Source organism: Opisthorchis viverrini, assembly GCF_000715545.1.
Source record: "Opisthorchis viverrini unplaced genomic scaffold opera_v5_18, whole genome shotgun sequence".
Taxonomy (NCBI): domain Eukaryota; kingdom Metazoa; phylum Platyhelminthes; class Trematoda; order Opisthorchiida; family Opisthorchiidae; genus Opisthorchis; species Opisthorchis viverrini.
The window spans coordinates 1,552,977-1,561,307 of NW_008751674.1; positions in this window are offsets into that span (position 1 = coordinate 1,552,977).

Sequence of the window (8,331 nt, forward strand, 5' to 3'; positions counted from 1 at the left end):
AAGCATAATACCAGAACCTCTGGGAAATCGAAACAAACCTGGAGCTGGGTTTCTATGCCGTACTATTAACGTAAGACATGAATTTACAACATATACAAACCCCGACAATAGATACTCGTGCACACCAAATGTTTTACTTAGCCCACAAAAGTGCGGACCAAATGAGCAAACAGGTTCCCACATGAGACAGATACACGACCGCAAAATGGCTAGATGACCTCAAGACCAATTAGTGAAGTGACAAGGACAAACAAACGTCAGTTCATACACACGCACTCAACACAAAAGTGGAGCGGGGGTTACAAATAAATACAGCAAAGAAGTGAGGAATTTCAGCTGTCAAATTAATGGACGATACATCCGGTATCTATCCCATCAGTGATCAAGGAAGTGTGTAGCTTGTATCTACAGGCCTCGAAGCATTGCCATCCCGTGCTATCTGGCGAAGAATAAGCGACTGTAGCCATTATTCCCCGACTGCAACACATGCACAAACACGGATTGGTGAGGACTCACCGGCAACCAAGGCATATCAGATGCATTATAACACCCAACCATACATTACTTACCTAACAGAGGTGGTGGACACCACCGGCGGTAGTCAAATATCCTGGTGTTAAGGACCCTGCTGAATTCATCATCTACAAACTGCCTCACATCACACGATGGTGTTCCAAACCTGTGCAGAATCCTGCAGGTATCCAACTCCCGTTTGTGGGTCTACCAAAAGTCGACTGTACAAAGAATTCGAAGACTTGCAAATGTGTTCATGATAATTAGAGGTGGTTTTGAGGTGGTTCCCGTGTCTGCTTCTGCAAGAATGCACTGCACACCAGGTGCTCCGTGTACTGCTTTCTTTAGCTGAGGCGCTCAAGTTACTACAATCCTCGACTTTTCGTTGGCTTTGTTGGCCACCTGGTGCATTTTTGGTCCATCTCGCTCGTAACGCAAAGCACCGTTGATGCCGCACGCATAAATGCCACATAGTTATCTTTCGTGTATCCCATTAACCAATTCCCAAATGTCATGAGGGGTGAGAAAAAGACAGCCGCCAATTTTTCAGCAAATATATCTAAAGTTCTATCTGTATCCACAAAAATGCAACTTTAAAATTGAATGGGCGCCAAAAATTGAGAGGGGAGTTCGCTTAAAACAAATTCCAGCAGAATTAAGATTCAGCATTGTGGTTTTGGGTTTGAGCATACATACAGCAAAGTGCAACCGGTTTATTTTCATATGTAGTATCTGTAATCCGTTGTCACATTTAACATTCTTCCTGAACTTGAACCACCCTTTGTGACTGTCGTTCACATTGTACCATGACGTTTGTTTCAATGTTACGAATACACAATTTTCCGGTGCGACCTGCTGACTTCTTGCTGAACTGTTTGTTGACTGCTGAACCAGTGGGACCAGATNCCATCTGCAGGAAATCTCGACGAGTGAATATTTTCCTCTCACAGCCAGTTACTGCATTCAGATCGGTGTAGTGGACTACTGAACCTACGCATTCGTGAGTCCCCATTTGACTACTCATTCCTTCCCTAATGTGATTTTGTATTGGCTACTTTGCTTGTTAATTTATCCGAACACGCTGATAAGGTCCTAGTCCGCTACACATACTTATATATTTTTCATTTTATTTACTTTCATCTTATATTTTATTTGACCCACAAAGGTTTTCCTAGAGAAGAAAATCCTTCTAAGGATAACATCAATTTTTTGTCCACCAATGCCTTATAACAGTTTACTGCTATCTTTCCCCCCTCCCCATAACAACAATTTTTATCATGATCTGACTGCTCCCGTCCTCGGGCGTATACTTAGTTTCCTTTTGCGTCATCCGTAACACTGTGGCACTCCCTTTAGCTTGCTTGCTTGTCTATCCCAGTTTGCCTACCATTCGTACGCAGCCGAAGGTTTCGCCACCTGGTCAAATCTACATCACCTACCGCCTGACGACCGCGAATGCAAAAGTTTCTGTGGCACCGTGGAGACACCACATTTTCCGTAGTATGCACAACCGAACTCAACATCCCAGGCCTAAAACAAAAGTACTTCTTGTTGTGTTTTCAACTATCATCACTTCAAGGTATCTCCTTCGTCCCCCTATTCCAAGTTCTTGACCGAATCATCTGGTTTACAAATGTGAATAAACTTTCCTAATTTTCACTGCTTCAGTTTTTACTACCAGCCAGTCCTCACACGTTCACTGTTGCCCCACTTCAACCTGATCGGTTTGGTGTCATGCGGCTGTTCTCATATTAACTAAATTTATCTCATCAGTGGAAGGAATTACCGCCAATTCTTGACCGACTCACTCTGTTGTTGTTCCAACCATCATTACTGGCTGGGAACTTCAGTAACTAACAGCCACGCACATACTTTCACCCTCTCCTGCCTAAGTCAGACACCTACTATCTCTACCTTGCGAGTTTACATAAAGTCAAAAAAAGCTACTCGAAGCAACTTAGAACTCAAGGTTGCAGTCACGGATGACATTACCAATGCTTGTTCCCAAATAGAACAGTTCCAAATGTATTTGAAACAGGTTTACCATCGCACCATTCAGTACGTCTTTTTTCTGCCAACTAAAGCCCAGTTTGCTCTTGTTTTGTACGATCTTCCTGAATTTTTCTGTCGATCACCAAAGTGATCTAAAATTTTCATCGTTCATCAAGCGTTTAACGGACATGTGTGCAATTGTTTCTGGGATCCTTCAACCCACCATAACCGTTTTCCAACCGGCAAGCACAAGTGCTAGTCAGTGTTATGGAATTTGATGCGTACAGGTACCACACGACACCGTATTTTTTCGACACACATGTAGATGAATATATTCTCTCTAAAATACAAATTGCTGATATGCAATACCATGAACCTAAACCCTCAAATTCGTATGCCTCTAAACATACAAGGAACCTCTAAAAGGGCAACCAGAAATGTCTTATGAAGATAGTTTCTCTTCTCTCACCATCAAAGTGAAATAATTGTCGATAATGTTTGGAGAAAAACTGATATACTTACTTAAGTTGGTGGTGCTTCACAAAGTTTCCTTCATAAATGGGTTAGAGAAACTAAACAAACAGCCGGACACACGCGCGATCCTGGGGGAGGGCGGTTAGCTGGAATGTGTGCACTACTTTTGACATGATTCCACGAATGTAACACTTCCCTTCGTCGTGCAATAAATTAATCTGAGACTTGATTTTCGCCAGACAAAACGTTTACTAAAATACTGGTTCGAATAGGCAACACAACTCTCAGCATGAAATTAGGAACGTTTTATGAGAAATTTTCACGAGCCCCAAAATGTGAAATCCAGGTTGATAGTTATTCAGGACAATCGCACACTGTTAGAGCGATTTAACAGTAGCTCACCACATCCATCGAAATTTCGGGAGCAAACATATAAAGTCCAGAACGCCCCTTTACTTGGAGTGTTGTTGATCGATCTGTACATGAAGAACTAGACAAGGATGTCGACAGACAAAACTACTACAGCTGTTTGATACACACTGTGCATTCCGTAATCATGGGATAGAAAAAAAGACTGTTTTTGCGTTGGCACATGGAAACACTTGGCATTTCTTCTACCGTTCAATTTGGCGGCCGACTGAATTGATCGTTTGAATGCATTGACCTTTGTTTTGCGGAACAGCCAATGAACAGCGCAGATTCTGGAGGGGATAAATTTTACCGTCAGAATCCCTTTTGTTGAGCGCACAAGTAAGTCATACTTGATCTGAAGGGGGATGTTCTGCACTCCATACAGGATGGATGGATGTACTGAGACTGCGAAACGGGTCTAACCCGAAGGAGAATGGAGCATCTTGGGTTTCCCGTAGTGCGTGTATGCCAAGAGCATTCTGCCAGCCCAGAGACTCCCTCCATATTCTCCCCTATTCCCAGACAAACGGTCCTAGTACATACTGACAGCGCTTGCAAACGACTCCGCAGAGAAATTTTTGACTAAACTACCCCAAATTTCCGGAATAAGGCTCCAAACCCGACCCAAATTCATCCAGTTTATCCCAACCTATTGCGATCACTACCAACAACAAATACAGACTTTACCGAAAAATAAACACTGATTCAGTCAGTAGTATTTATAACTGATCCTGCTGTAAAACCTGGTGCACTTGGCCTAACGAAACTTTCCTGTCAGAAGCGAAAAATTGCTCAGCAATAAGCCCACCGATGGTTGTAGCCGGGCTAGGACCTCACCAGCGTGTTCGGACAAATTAACAAGCAAATTAACCAATACAAAATCACAATAAGAAAAGAATGAGTAGTCGAATAGGAACTCAGGAATGCGGAGATCCAATAGTCCATTACACCGATGCAAATGCAGTAACCGGTTGTGAAAGAAATATTCACTAGTAGAAATTTCCCACGGATGCTTCACGTGTGAGTGATATATTCCACGTTGGGAAAGTTATTCACGGCTGAAAAATGCCACGGGGATTTATTGTGACGTTCAACAGTTGACGCAAACACAGAGATCTAGTTCCACTTGTTCAGCAGTCAGCAAACAGTCCAACGGAGCGTAAATACACTCATTCAGCAAGTCGCGCCGAAAAATTGTGTATTGGTGCCAATAAAACAAACTTCATGATAAAAGGTGTACGACAGTTAGAAAATTGTGGTCTAATTCAGGAAAAATGGTAGATATTTGATAACGGATTACAAACGCTACATGGTTCACAAAACCGTTCCAAACGATTTCGTGTTTACTGTTCTTTGTGCGAATTTCGTATATACATATGATATACACGGCTATGTAGTTACTCCGTCTTAGTTAATATTTACAATGAATGGTCGCCGGGTAATATTTTTGGTAGTAAGTTATCTTATTCCACTACAGAAACTGCGACCAACCATTGAACAGAGTATTTTAGGATGCCGCAAAATACCAGGGGAATCCGTGGAGCTGCCTGTCTGGAAAGCTTCGACTGGCGGATCATTTGATGAATACAACCAGGAGAGTTACTGGATAGTCATTCGACGCGTCGGGCAGACCAATCCCAAGCGTGAACAAGTTCGTCGGTTAAGACGTGAAAATTCACGCCGGTCCGGTGTACGCCAACTCGCATACCAAATATTCGGAGTTCGAACTCCACTATATCCAAGGAGATGCGCTGCTGATGATCCGTAGTAAGAGCACAGCTCGAATTAAGTGCTTTTCCCTCCAATATGAACTCACAAGAATGATTACGTCAGGGCTGGAGGAGACTGCTCAGACGAGAGTGATGTGAATGTGGATTCTACAAATCTTGCAAACGCCTACAAGTAATCAGGCATGTTTCATAAAGAACCTTGGATATCCGATGTGGAACAACATTTGCATCGTGAAATAACGAAAACCCATGAAACACCACCAATTTCGAGTATTATCATAGTTAGGGTGGACCCTGCCCCCTCGCAGAGTGACTTCATCCCCGTAACTGTTGATAAACACCAGAAAGCAAAAATGGGATATCCCAAAACTATCCTGTTTTGGTATAATATGAGTAGTATCTCAGGACAGTGTCAGGGAAGGAAATCTTTAGTGTGTTGAATTTTGTGTGTAATCATCCAAACTGACCAATTTGGCTTTGAAATGTCAGCCATAGGCATGAAAACATTGACAGTAACTGTGGTGGGGATCGTCCCGACGGGAACTTCACAGCCACAGCAACGAACACCGTTATTCCATGCATAAAACACACACAGATACAGACTCATTCAATCTTGGGAAACCGGCCCTAGAAGTACCCAAAAATTTGCCACTCCATTAACATAACTAGAATGTTTCCTGATCAAGTCATGGGAAAGAGGTGTCTTTGGAAGGGCACGAACTCTAGTTTATTATTGTAATCAAATATTCCCCCAGTTTTTTCGGCAGCAGCTGGGCTAAAATGGCATACTAAACATGTTTCAATAGAAATTCTTTTCTAGGCACAACCAGCGAACTGAGTAAGCCCGCTCTCAGCAACTACAAAAGTGACGAAAACCGATTACGTAGTTTGGGAGAAAATGAGGAAAGATAGGCATATACGTGATGCACTACTCATAAGGTTGCTGAAAACTCTTCGAGATTTGACGACCGGATTCACCCTTCTTAAGGCTCATCGCGTAGGCGTAGCCCCCGAGTTTCTGACAACCGTATGTTCTACTTGCACGAAATTAGCGGAATACAATTATTTGCAAACAAATTTGGTTTTGCAAGAGACTCATTTGGGACCCATTTGAGTCCCTCGTTTATGATGTTTCCGTGTATGACGATATCTCGAATATCGTAGCAATCTTATGAGTAGTGCATTACGTCTGTACATATATCGCAATATCTAAAATATCGCAACAACTGAAACATGAGGCGGCCTGTGTGCAGCACATTCAGTTGCCTGAGAACAGCATAAACGAGAGATTCAGCTGGGTTCCAGGTGAGTCTCTCGAAAAACCAAATTAGTTTGCAAGTGAGTGTATTTCGCCGTCCATTACCTGCTTTTTTTTAAAGGAAAACCCTCGCTTTCCGGATGCCAGCGCTCCGAATCATGGGATGTGATAGATGACCTCGAAGATTCTCGTTATCAGGAAGGAATATGTGAAGCAAATCGTCTAAGAACTCCTTGTTTCGGAGCCTTAATCGTAAAATTTGTGTTGAGCTTTGGGTGATACTGAATAGAAAAATAGTCTCAACCGAGCTGTTTGCATCTTCAGTTGGTAACCTCTGTTATGGGAAGTTTGCATTCCAGTTGACTACACTGTTTGTCCCGTTTTACAGTGAGGTTGCGTGCACATCAGTGCTAACCCCATTGGATTAGTTGCCAACTATTTTGCACCCGATAGCCGGGTAAGAGTTGTTTGAAGCAGTACTACTCATAAGATCGATCAAAACTCGAAACACTAACCCACTAACCTATTCTCTGTTCTTTGGGCTCATCAGTTGGGCTTAGTAACCGAATCGTCATCAACCTTTTTTGCCACTCGAACAGAATCTCGGTGATGACAAGAGACACAACCGAAAGTCACCCAAAGCTCTTGTCCACAATAATCATCAAACGAATATGCTGTACAAAGACAGCTTCGTATCGCAGTTGTATCGATATCGAAGCCCTTCATCCCTGTGGGTTGAATTTAGTAAAAATATATTTTATCATACTATATGTATAAGTTGGTGTTCAGGTGGGGAATGAGGTTGTTGGTGATTCTGGGACTGAGTCTAACTACTGAGCCCAAGTTGGGTTAAACCGGTAGTGGACTGTACAAACTTTTCATCGAGTTTATGAGTAGTATTGCAATATACTTTGGCATGTTGGATATCGTTCCATACAAAACTTGAGGCTGTCTTCTTGCAACCTATTCAATCAAGACATGCTCTGTACGACAGACTGAGGTAAATCTCATCCGAGTCATCACAAACAAGTGTGTCTCCCACTATCTTCAGTTGATTAGTCATAGTCAAGCAGAACATACACTATGGCTCTTGAATCTACTAGGTTGACCAGATGACAATTCCCCCATTCATTTGCTTACTACGCCGGTGTATTATCATTTATTTTTGAAGAGCATGGTCACAAACATAAAAGGCGAATGCAAGCGATGCATGCGAAAGGGTAACAGGAGAATATGGGAGAAAGGAGAAAAACGTCTCATTCGAATTCATGCCACCAACAGTTCCAGTCAGATGAGATGAATCCCAAGGTATGTAAACATTTTGATATGGAAACACGCGTCTAAAGACCAACAACCGAAGAAAGGGCAAACAATGGTGAATGCTCTTCAAGGCGCGGTAGGCGCTAGCACAGTCAAGACTCACACATCAGGCATTAAGTGTCCGTCATACTGGGTCTGGTCTGAGATTAAATGGCAAAAATGTATATTCAGCGCGCATAAAAGTGTCATAAGTACGCAGAGAGCCCACAATGACAAGCAAACACAAGTCACTGACTGTGATCTTAGGAAGTCCCAGTCCAATTAGCGGATTGAGGAAAGCAGATCCCTCGATAAGAGATGAACTTCATTTGTTCTACTCATCTGTACCCACCACTCTCCCTGCCGCAAACGCCATCGCTTCCGACACTGGTATGCTAGCAGTTGTGTGTGTGTGTGCATGTGAATACGCACAGCTGACCCATGCGTGTTCGTGCCCCCTTTGCTGAGCCTGCCCAGACTTTCATGAGTTCCGTGTGACATCATCGCCAGAGTCAGGAGACTGTCCGCGGAAGAGACGACCGCATCCTACATTCCGTGGACTGCATTGTGCCAGTCAATGACAAACTTGTCCAATTGATGACGAAAGCGGACAATTTAGGTTTGTTGTATAACTTTGGTTACCTTTGTTTAAAT